Source organism: Stenella coeruleoalba (assembly GCF_951394435.1).
Source record: "Stenella coeruleoalba genome assembly, contig: scaffold_141, whole genome shotgun sequence".
In the NCBI taxonomy this organism is placed as follows: Eukaryota; Metazoa; Chordata; class Mammalia; order Artiodactyla; family Delphinidae; genus Stenella; species Stenella coeruleoalba.
In genome coordinates, this window is record NW_027646081.1 from 390,413 (window position 1) to 402,941 (window position 12,529).

Below are 12,529 nucleotides of genomic sequence, written 5' to 3' on the forward strand. Positions count from 1 at the left end.
GCCTCTCATTGGTTCTCGCTATTCCTGTTCATCTTCCGCAGAAATTGCAAACTGGGCCAAACAGGAGGTTAAAGGCGCTGACTCTCCAAGTGGGGAGAGTGTTAGTAAAGCGTCTGGAATGTTGCACCCGAGTACCAGGGGAGGAAAACTGAGACATATTTGAACACGTCTCCCGTTCACATGGTTGATCATACTTGGGTTCCACATGCATGTTTTAGCTGAAGGAAGAATACCTTAAACCTGGAGAGTTAAGACCCGTGTAATGGGTACCATGCAATATGACTTCAAAGGGTCTTCATTTGCTCACCGAACCTCTCCAATCCTATCACTGCTGCGTTTATGCCCCTGTACACATGCTTGATTCTCTTTAAGAGACATAGCAATCCATAGGTTTTAAGATACTTACTAGTCAGGTACATTCTTAGGCGTTTAATATGTGGTGTTGAGTCCATTTCGTTGAGCAAGGAGTAGCTCTTGTCTATTCCATATTTGACTTAAGGAACTTTATCTGTGCTCATTTCAATCTCTGGTTTTATGCAGCACCCCAACTCACCTTTCCCCTTAAGCAAGCATAAGTTGGTTTTCTAAATTTGAGACCCTGTTCTGTTCTGTAATTCAGTTCCTGTGTAGCCAAGTTTACATTCCGTGTATTACTGATATCTTATGATGTTTCTTTTTCTGTGTGACTTACTTCAGTTAGAATCATCATACCTGAATCCACTCATTGTGCTGCTAAGGGCCTGATGACACAGATTTCATTGCTGAGTGATATTGCTTTGTAAGTAAATACCACAACTTCTTTATCCATTTTTCACTTTCTGCGATGTTGAACTTGTACTGTAAACGAGGTTCTTGTAAACAGAGCCGTTCCAAACTTTGGGGTGGCTGTGTCTTTTTGATTTTAATTTCCCTAAGCTATAGGACCATAAGTGGAAGTGCCCTAGGTTCTGTTGCTTTGTTTTTTAGATGTTTCAGGAAACAGCATACACTTCTCCCGAGTGGTTGTTGGCAATTTACATCCCGCCCATCAGCATAACAAGGCTCCCAGTTCTCCATGGCCTGTCCTGCCTTTCTGGATTTTACACTTTTTTCAGATGGCCCTTTTGACGGGGGGGAAGTGAGACTTCATTGTAGTGCAGATTTCCTTTGCAAGCTTGCTTGGTTGGCCAAAAAGGATGTATGCGTTTTTTCCTGAATATATTCAGGAAAAAACGCATACGTCCTTTTTGGCCAAGTGCATCATTGTGGACGTTCTGCCTCTTTTCCTATGCTTGCAATGCAATTCCAGTCTACCTCCTGAAATCGGTTTCCTGCAATTCTGCCCCGCTTTCAAGTCCTCTTGGCAGCCTTACTTCAGTATATTTTTGGACGATAGCTGTCATTTATAACTCTGCAGGTTTGTGAATTACAGTGCCCCTGAGCTCCTTTCTTCAACTCGCTTTCTTGTGACCTGGCCGCAACACCGCAGGATGGCTTCAGGCCCTAATCTGGTTCCGGCACGGCACGCTGAGCCTTTGGTTATTTCCTCTTCCTGGTGGGAAATGAGAGTTAAATTTGCCCGTCCAGACACCTCCAGCTAGCCTCTCATTGGTTCTCGCTATTCCTGTTCATCTTCCGCAGAAATTGCAAACTGGGCCAAACAGGAGGTTAAAGGCGCTGACTCTCCAAGTTGGGAGAGTGTTAGTAAAGCGTCTGGAATGTTGCACCCGAGTACCAGGGGAGGAAAACTGAGACATATTTGAACACGTCTCCCGTTCACATGGTTGATCATACTTGGGTTCCACATGCATGTTTTAGCTGAAGGAAGAATACCTTAAACCTGGAGAGTTGAGACCCGTGTAATGGGTACCATGCAATATGACTTCAAAGGGACTTCATTTGCTCACCGAACCTCTCCAATCCTATCACTGCTGCATTTATGTCCCTGTACACATGCTTGATTCTCTTTTGGAGACATAGCAATCCATAGGTTTTACGATACTTACTAGTCAGGTACATTCTTAGGCGTTTAATATGCGGTGTTGAGTCCATTTCGTTGAGCAAGGAGTAGCTCTTGTCTATTCCATATTTGACTTAAGGAACTTTATCTGTGCTCATTTCAATCTCTGGTTTTATGCAGCACCCCAACTCACCTTTACCCTTAAGCAAGCATATGTTGGTTTTCTAAATTTGAGACCCTGTTCTGTTCTGTAATTCAGTTCCTGTGTAGCCAAGTTTACATTCCGTGTATTACTGATATCTTATGATGTTTCTTTTTCTGTGTGACTTACTTCAGTTAGAATCATCATACCTGAATCCACTCATTGTGCTGCTAAGGGCCTGATGACACAGATTTCATTGCTGAGTGATATTGCTTTGTAAGTAAATACCACAACTTCTTTATCCATTTTTCACTTTCTGCGATGTTGAACTTGTACTGTAAACGAGGTTCTTGTAAACAGAGGCGTCCCAAACTTTGGGGTGGCGGTGTCTTTTTGATTTTAATTTCCCTAAGCTATAGGACCATAAGTGGCAGTGCCCTAGGTTCTGTTGCTTTGTTTTTTAGATGTTTCAGGAAACACCATACACTTCTCCCGAGTGTCTGTTGGCAATTTACATCCCGCCCATCAGCATAACAAGGCTCCCAGTTCTCCATGGCCTGTCCTGCCTTTCTGGATTTTACACTTTTTTCAGATGGCCCTTTTGACCGGGGGGAAGTGAGACTTCATTGTAGTGCAGATTTCCTTTGCAAGCTTGCTTGGTTGGCCAAAAAGGGCGTATGCGTTTTTTCCTGAATATATTCAGGAAAAACCGCATACGCCCTTTTTGGCCAAGTGCATCATTGTGGACGTTCTACCTCTTTTCCTATGCTTTCAATGCAATTCCAGGCTACTTCCTGAAATCGGTTTCCTGCAATTCTGCCCCGCTTTCAAGTCCTCTTGGCAGCCTTACTTCAGTCTATTTTTGGACGATAGCTGTCATTTATAACTCTGCAGGTTTGTGAATTACAGTGCCCCTGAGCTCCTTTCTTCAACTCGCTTTCTTGTGACCTGGCCGCAACACCGCAAGATGGCTTCAGGCCCTAATCTGGTTCCGGTCCGGCATGCTGAGCCTTTGGTTAATTCCTCTTCCTGGTGGGAAATGAGAGTTAAATTTGCCCGTCCAGACACCTCCAGCTAGCCTCTCATTGGTTCTCGCTATTCCTGTTCATCTTCCGCAGAAATTGCAAACTGGGCCAAACAGGAGGTTAAAGGGACTGACTCTCCACTTAGGGAGAGTGTTAGTAAAGCGTCTGGAATGTTGCACCCGAGTACCAGGGGAGGAAAACTGAGACATATTTGAACACGTCTCCCGATCACATGGTTGATCATACTCTAGGTTCCACATGCATGTTTTAGCTGAAGGAAGAATACCTTAAACCTGGGTAGTTGAAACCCGTGGAATGGGTACCATGCAATATGACTTCAAAGGGTCTTCATTTGCTCACCGAACCTCTCCAATCCTATCACTGCTGCGTTTATGCCCCTGTACACATGCTTGATTCTCTTTCGGAGACATAGCAATCCATAGGTTTTACGATACTTACTAGTCAGGTACATTCTTAGGCGTTTAATATGCGGTGTTGAGTCCATTTCGTTGAGCAAGGAGTAGCTCTTGTCTATTCCATATTTGACTTAAGGAACTTTATCTGTGCTCATTTCAATCTCTGGTTTTATGCAGCACCCCAACTCACCTTTACCCTTAAGCAAGCATAAGTTGGTTTTCTAAATTTGAGACCCTGTTCTGTTCTGTAATTCAGTTCCTGTGTAGCCAAGTTTACATTCCGTGTATTACTGATATCTTATGATGTTTCTTTTTCTGTGTGACTTATTTCAGTTAGAATCATCATACCTGAATCCACTCATTGTGATGCTAAGGGCCTGATGACATAGACTTCATTGCTGAGTGATATTGCTTTGTAAGTAAATACCACAACTTCTTTATCCATTTTTCACTTTCTGCGATGTTGAACTTGTACTGTAAACGAGGTTCTTGTAAACAGAGGCGTCCCAAACTTTGGGGTGGCTGTGTCTTTTTGATTTTAATTTCCCTAAGCTATAGGACCATAAGTGGCAGTGCCCTAGGCTCTGTTGCTTTGTTTTTTAGATGTTTCAGGAAACACCATACACTTCTCCCGAGTGTCTGTTGGCAATTTACATCCCGCCCATCAGCATAACAAGGCTCCCAGTTCTCCATGGCCTGTCCTGCCTTTCTGGATTTTACACTTTTTTCAGATGGCCCTTTTGACCGGGGGGAAGTGAGACTTCATTGTAGTGCAGATTTCCTTTGCAAGCTTGCTTGGTTGGCCAAAAAGGGCGTATGCGTTTTTTCCTGAATATATTCAGGAAAAACCGCATACGCCCTTTTTGGCCAAGTGCATCATTGTGGACGTTCTGCCTCTTTTCCTATGCTTTCAATGCAATTCCAGTCTACTTCCTGAAATCGGTTTCCTGCAATTCTGCCCCGCTTTCAAGTCCTCTTGGCAGCCTTACTTCAGTCTATTTTTGGACGATAGCTGTCATTTATAACTCTGCAGGTTTGTGAATTACAGTGCCCCTGAGCTCCTTTCTTCAACTCGCTTTCTTGTGACCTGGCCGCAACACCGCAGGATGGCTTCAGGCCCTAATCTGGTTCCGGTCCTGCATGCTGAGCCTTTGGTTAATTCCTCTTCCTGGTGGGAAATGAGAGTTAAATTTGCCCGTCCAGACACCTCCAGCTAGCCTCTCATTGGTTCTCGCTATTCCTGTTCATCTTCCGCAGAAATTGCAAACTGGGCCAAACAGGAGGTTAAAGGGACTGACTCTCCACTTAGGGAGAGTGTTAGTAAAGCGTCTGGAATGTTGCACCCGAGTACCAGGGGAGGAAAACTGAGACATATTTGAACACGTCTCCCGATCACATGGTTGATCATACTCTAGGTTCCACATGCATGTTTTAGCTGAAGGAAGAATACCTTAAACCTGGGTAGTTGAAACCCGTGGAATGGGTACCATGCAATATGACTTCAAAGGGTCTTCATTTGCTCACCGAACCTCTCCAATCCTATCACTGCTGCGTTTATGCCCCTGTACACATGCTTGATTCTCTTTCGGAGACATAGCAATTCTTAGGTTTTAAGATACTTACAAGTCAGGTACATTCTTAGGCGTTTAATATGCGGTGTTGAGTCCATTTCGTTGAGCAAGGAGTAGCTCTTGTCTATTCCATATTTGGCTTAAGGAACTTTATCTGTGCTCATTTCAATCTCTGGTTTTATGCAGCACCCCAACTCACTTTTACCCTTAAGCAAGCATAAGTTGTTTTTCTAAATTTGAGACCCTGTTCTGTTCTGTAATTCAGTTCCTGTGTAGCCAAGTTTCCATTCCGTGTATTACTGATATCTTATGATGTTTCTTTTTCTGTGTGACTTATTTCAGTTAGAATCATCATACCTGAATCCACTCATTGTGCTGCTAAGGGCCTGATGACATAGATTTCATTGCTGAATGATATTGCTTTGTAAGTGAATACCACAACTTCTTTATCCATTTTTCACTTTCTGCGATGTTGAACTTGTACTGTAAACGAGGTTCTTGTAAACAGAGCTGTTCCAAACATTGGGGTGGCTGTGTCTTTGTGATTTTAATTTCCCTAAGCTATAGGACCATAAGTGGAAGTGCCCTAGGCTCTGTTGCTTTGTTTTTTAGATGTTTCAGGAAACACCATACACTTCTCCCTAGTGTCTGTTGGCAATTTACATCCCGCCCATCAGCATAACAAGGCTCCCAGTTCTCCATGGCCTGTCCTGCCTTTCTGGATTTTACACTTTTTTCAGATGGCCCTTTTGACTGGGGGGAAGTGAGACTTCATTGTAGTGCAGATTTCCTTTGCAAGCTTGCTTGGTTGGCCAAAAAGGGCGTATGCGTTTTTTCCTGAATATATTCAGGAAAAACCGCATACGCCCTTTTTGGCCAAGTGCATCATTGTGGACGTTCTGCCTCTTTTCCTATGCTTTCAATGCAATTCCAGTCTACCTTCTGAAATTGGTTTCCTGCAATTCTGCCCCGCTTTCAAGTCCTCTTGGCAGCCTTACTTCAGTCTATTTTTGGACGATAGCTGTCATTTATAACTCTGCAGGTTTGTGAATTACAGTGCCCCTGAGCTCCTTTCTTCAACTCGCTTTCTTGTGAGTTGGCCGCAACACCGCAGGATGGCTTCAGGCCCTAATCTGGTTCCGGTCCGGCATGCTAAGCCTTTGGTTAATTCCTCTTCCTGGTGGGAAATGAGAGTTAAATTTGCCCGTCCAGACACCTCCAGCTAGCCTCTCATTGGTTCTCGCTATTCCTGTTCATCTTCCGCAGAAATTGCAAACTGGGCCAAACAGGAGGTTAAAGGGACTGACTCTCCACTTAGGGAGAGTGTTAGTAAAGCGTCTGGAATGTTGCACCCGAGTACCAGGGCAGGAAAACTGAGACATATTTGAACACGTCTCCCGATCACATGGTTGATCATACTCTAGGTTCCACATGCATGTTTTAGCTGAAGGAAGAATACCTTAAACCTGGGTAGTTGAAACCCGTGGAATGGGTACCATGCAATATGACTTCAAAGGGTCTTCATTTGCTCACCGAACCTCTCCAATCCTATCACTGCTGCGTTTATGCCCCTGTACACATGCTTGATTCTCTTTCGGAGACATAGCAATTCTTAGGTTTTAAGATACTTACAAGTCAGGTACATTCTTAGGCGTTTAATATGCGGTGTTGAGTCCATTTCGTTGAGCAAGGAGTAGCTCTTGTCTATTCCATATTTGGCTTAAGGAACTTTATCTGTGCTCATTTCAATCTCTGGTTTTATGCAGCACCCCAACTCACCTTTACCCTTAAGCAAGCATAAGTTGTTTTTCTAAATTTGAGACCCTGTTCTGTTCTGTAATTCAGTTCCTGTGTAGCCAAGTTTCCATTCCGTGTATTACTGATATCTTATGATGTTTCTTTTTCTGTGTGACTTATATCAGTTAGAATCATCATACCTGAATCCACTCATTGTGCTGCTAAGGGCCTGATGACATAGATTTCATTGCTGAATGATATTGCTTTGTAAGTGAATACCACAACTTCTTTATCCATTTTTCACTTTCTGCGATGTTGAACTTGTACTGTAAACGAGGTTCTTGAAAACAGAGCTGTTCCAAACATTGGGGTGGCTGTGTCTTTTTGATTTTAATTTCCCTAAGCTATAGGACCATAAGTGGAAGTGCCCTAGGCTCTGTTGCTTTGTTTTTTAGATGTTTCAGGAAACACCATACACTTCTCCCTAGTGTCTGTTGGCAATTTACATCCCGCCCATCAGCATAACAAGGCTCCCAGTTCTCAATGGCCTGTTGCCTTTCTGGATTTTACACTTTTTTCAGATGGCCCTTTTGGCCGGGGGGAAGTGAGACTTCATTGTAGTGCAGATTTCCTTTGCAAGCTTGCTTGGTTGGCCAAAAAGGGCGTATGCGTTTTTTCCTGAATATATTCAGGAAAAAACGCATACGCCCTTTTTGGCCAAGTGCATCATTGTGGACGTTCTGCCTCTTTTCCTATGCTTTCAATGCAATTCCAGTCTACCTTCTGAAATTGGTTTCCTGCAATTCTGCCCCGCTTTCAAGTCCTCTTGGCAGCCTTACTTCAGTCTATTTTTGGACGATAGCTGTCATTTATAACTCTGCAGGTTTGTGAATTACAGTGCCCCTGAGCTCCTTTCTTCAACTCGCTTTCTTTTGAGTTGGCCGCAACACCGCAGGATGGCTTCAGGCCCTAATCTGGTTCCGGTACGGCACGTTGAGCCTTTGGTTATTTCCTCTTCCTGGTGGGAAATGAGAGTTAAATTTGCCCGTCCAGACACCTCCAGCTAGCCTCTCATTGGTTCTCGCTATTCCTGTTCATCTTCCGCAGAAATTGCAAACTGGGCCAAACAGGAGGTTAAAGGCGCTGACTCTCCAAGTGGGGAGAGTGTTAGTAAAGCGTCTGGAATGTTGCACCCAAGTACCAGGGGAGGAAAACTGAGACATATTTGAACACGTCTCCCGTTCACATGGTTGATCATACTTGGGTTCTACATGCATGTTTTAGCTGAAGGAAGAATACCTTAAACCTGGAGAGTTGAGACCCGTGTAATGGGTACCATGCAATATGACTTCAAAGGGTCTTCATTTGCTCACCGAACCTCTCCAATCCTATCACTGCTGCGTTTATGCCCCTGTACACATGCTTGATTCTCTTTCGGAGACATAGCAATCCATAGGTTTTACGATACTTACTAGTCAGGTACATTCTTAGGCGTTTAATATGCGGTGTTGAGTCCATTTCGTTGAGCAAGGAGTAGCTCTTGTCTATTCCATATTTGACTTAAGGAACTTTATCTGTGCTCATTTCAATCTCTGGTTTTATGCAGCACCCCAACTCACCTTTACCCTTAAGCAAGCATAAGTTGGTTTTCTAAATTTGAGACCCTGTTCTGTTCTGTAATTCAGTTCCTGTGTAGCCAAGTTTACATTCCGTGTATTACTGATATCTTATGATGTTTCTTTTTCTGTGTGACTTATTTCAGTTAGAATCATCATACCTGAATCCACTCATTGTGATGCTAAGGGCCTGATGACATAGATTTCATTGCTGAGTGATATTGCTTTGTAAGTAAATACCACAACTTCTTTATCCATTTTTCACTTTCTGCTATGTTGAACTTGTACTGTAAACGAGGTTCTTGTAAACAGAGGCGTCCCAAACTTTGGGGTGGCTGTGTCTTTTTGATTTTAATTTCCCTAAGCTATAGGACCATAAGTGGCAGTGCCCTAGGCTCTGTTGCTTTGTTTTTTAGATGTTTCAGGAAACACCATACACTTCTCCCGAGTGTCTGTTGGCAATTTACATCCCGCCCATCAGCATAACAAGGCTCCCAGTTCTCCATGGCCTGTCCTGCCTTTCTGGATTTTACACTTTTTTCAGATGGCCCTTTTGACCGGGGGGAAGTGAGACTTCATTGTAGTGCAGATTTCCTTTGCAAGCTTGCTTGGTTGGCCAAAAAGGGCGTATGCGTTTTTTCCTGAATATATTCAGGAAAAAACGCATACGCACTTTTTGGCCAAGTGCATCATTGTGGACGTTCTGCCTCTTTTCCTATGCTTTCAATGCAATTCCAGTCTACCTCCTGAAATCGGTTTCCTGCAATTCTGCCCCGCTTTCAAGTCCTCTTGGCAGCCTTACTTCAGTCTATTTTTGGACGATAGCTGTCATTTATAACTCTGCAGGTTTGTGCATTACAGTGCCCCCGAGCTCCTTTCTTCAACTCGCTTTCTTGTGACCTGGCCGCAACACCGCAGGATGGCTTCAGGCCCTAATCTGGTTCCGGCCCGGCACGCTGAGCCTTTGGTTAATTCCTCTTCCTGGTGGGAAATGAGAGTTAAATTTGCCCGTCCAGACACCTCCAGCTAGCCTCTCATTGGTTCTCGCTATTCCTGTTCATCTTCCGCAGAAATTGCAAACTGGGCCAAACAGGAGGTTAAAGGGACTGACTCTCCAAGTGGGGAGAGTGTTAGTAAAGCATCTGGAATGTTGCACCCGAGTACCAGGGGAGGAAAACTGAGACATATTTGAACACGTCTCCCGATCACATGGTTGATCATACTCTAGGTTCCATATGCATGTTTTAGCTGAAGGAAGAATACCTTACACCTGGGTAGTTGAAACCCGTGGAATGGGTACCATGCAATATGACTTCAAAGGGTCTTCATTTGCTCACCGAACCTCTCCAATCCTATCACTGCTGCGTTTATGCCCCTGAACACATGGTTGATTCTCTTTCGGAGACATAGCAATCCATAGGTTTTAAGATACTTACAAGTCAGGTACATTCTTAGGCGTTTAATATGCGGTGTTGAGTCCATTTCGTTGAGCAAGGAGTAGCTCTTGTCTATTCCATATTTGGCTTAAGGAACTTTATCTGTGCTCATTTCAATCTCTGGTTTTATGCAGCACCCCAACTCACCTTTACCCTTAAGCAAGCATAAGTTGTTTTTCTAAATTTGAGACCCTGTTCTGTTCTGTAATTCAGTTCCTGTGTAGCCAAGTTTCCATTCCGTGTATTACTGATATCTTATGATGTTTCTTTTTCTGTGTGACTTATTTCAGTTAGAATCATCATACCTGAATCCACTCATTGTGCTGCTAAGGGCCTGATGACATAGATTTCATTGCTGAGTGATATTGCTTTGTAAGTGAATACCACAACTTCTTTATCCATTTTTCACTTTCTGTGATGTTGAACTTGTACTGTAAACGAGGTTCTTGTAAACAGAGCCGTTCCAAACTTTGGGGTGGCTGTGTCTTTTTGATTTTAATTTCCCTAAGCTATAGGACCATAAGTGGAAGTGCCCTAGCCTCTGTTGCTTTGTTTTTTAGATGTTTCAGGAAACACCATACACTTCTCCCAAGTGTCTGTTGGCAATTTACATCCCGCCCATCAGCATAACAAGGCTCCCAGTTTTCAATGGCCTGGTGCCTTTCTGGATTTTACACTTTTTTCAGATGGCCCTTTTGACCGGGGGGAAGTGAGACTTCATTGTAGTGCAGATTTCCTTTGCAAGCTTGCTTGGTTGGCCAAAAAGGGCGTATGCGTTTTTTCCTGAATATATTCAGGAAAAAACGCATACGCACTTTTTGGCCAAGTGCATCATTGTGGACGTTCTGCCTCTTTTCCTATGCTTTCAATGCAATTCCAGTCTACCTCCTGAAATCGGTTTCCTGCAATTCTGCCCCGCTTTCAAGTCCTCTTGGCAGCCTTACTTCAGTCTATTTTTGGACGATAGCTGTCATTTATAACTCTGCAGGTTTGTGAATTACAGTGCTCCTGAGCTCCTTTCTTCAACTCGCTTTCTTGTGACCTGGCCGCAACACCGCAGGATGGCTTCAGGCCCTAATCTGGTTCCAGCCCGGCCTGCTGAGCCTTTGGTTAATTCCTCTTCCTGGTGGGAAATGAGAGTTAAATTTGCCCGTCCAGACACCTCCAGCTAGTCTCTCATTGGTTCTCGCTATTCCTGTTCATCTTCCGCAGAAATTGCAAACTGGGCCAAACAGGAGGTTAAAGGGACTGACTCTCCAAGTGGGGAGAGTGTTAGTAAAGCGTCTGGAATGTTGCACCCGAGTACCAGGGGAGGAAAACTGCGACATATTTGAACACGTCTCCCTATCACATGGTTGATCATACTCTGGGTTCCACATGCATGTTTTAGCTGAAGGAAGAATACCTTAAACCTGTGTAGTTGAAACCCGTGGAATGGGTACCATGCAATATGACTTCAAAGGGTCTTCATTTGCTCACCGAACCTCTCCAATCCTATCACTGCTGCGTTTATGCCCCTGTACACATGCTTGATTCTCTTTTGGAGACATAGCAATCCATACGTTTTAAGATACTTAGAAGTCAGGTACATTCTTAGGCGTTTAATATGCGGTGTTGAGTCCATTTCGTTGAGCAAGGAGTAGCTCTTGTCTATACCATATTTGACTTAAGGAACTTTATCTGTGCTCATTTCAATCTCTGGTTTTATGCAGCACCCCAACTCACCTTTACCCTTAAGCAAGCATAAGTTGTTTTTCTAAATTTGAGTCCCTGTTCTGTTCTGTAATTCAGTTCCTGTGTAGCCAAGTTTACATTCCATGTATTACTGATATCTTATGATGTTTCTTTTTCTGTGTGACTTACTTCAGTTAGAATCATCATACCTGAATCCACTCATTGTGCTGCTAAGGGCCTGATGACATAGATTTCATTGCTGAGTGATATTGCTTTGTAAGTAAATACCACAACTTCTTTATCCATTTTTCTCTTTCTACGATGTTGAACTTGTACTGTAAACGAGGTTCTTGTAAACAGAGGCGTTCCAAACTTTGGGGTGGCTGTGTGTTTTTGATTTTAATTTCCCTAAGCTATAGGACCATAAGTGGAAGTGCCCTAGGTTCTGTTGCTTTGTTTTTTAGATGTTTCAGGAAACACCATACACTTCTCCCGAGTGGTTGTTGGCAATTTACATCCCGCCCATCAGCATAACAAGGCTCCCAGTTCTCCATGGCCTGTCCTGCCTTTCTGGATTTTACACTTTTTTCAGATGGCCCTTTTGACCGGGGGGAAGTGAGACTTCATTGTAGTGCAGATTTCCTTTGCAAGCTTGCTTGGTTGGCCAAAAAGGGCGTATGCGTTTTTTCCTGAATATATTCAGGAAAAAACGCATACACCCTTTTTGGCCAAGTGCATCATTGTGGACGTTCTGCCTCTTTTCCTATGCTTTCAATGCAATTCCAGTCTACCTCCTGAAATCGGTTTCCTGCAATTCTGCCCCGCTTTCAAGTCCTCTTGGCAGCCTTACTTCAGTCTATTTTTGGACGATAGCTGTCATTTATAACTCTGCAGGTTTGTGAATTACAGTGCCCCTGAGCTCCTTTCTTCAACTCGCTTTCTTGTGAGTTGGCCGCAACACCGCAGGATGGCT

The 12,529-nt window shown here is 43.7% G+C and overlaps 1 long non-coding RNA gene across 1 annotated transcript in view; it reads left to right on the plus strand.

Moving 5' to 3' along the window:
• Positions 1 to 3,878: 3,878 nt before the first annotated feature.
• Positions 3,879 to 12,529, plus strand: part of LOC307181356 — a 372,277-nt gene continuing 363,626 nt past the window's right edge. Inside the window, exon 1 of the long non-coding RNA XR_013826537.1 lies at positions 3,879 to 3,937. This is a non-coding gene — a long non-coding RNA (uncharacterized lncRNA). The remainder of the gene's footprint in view (positions 3,938 to 12,529) is intronic.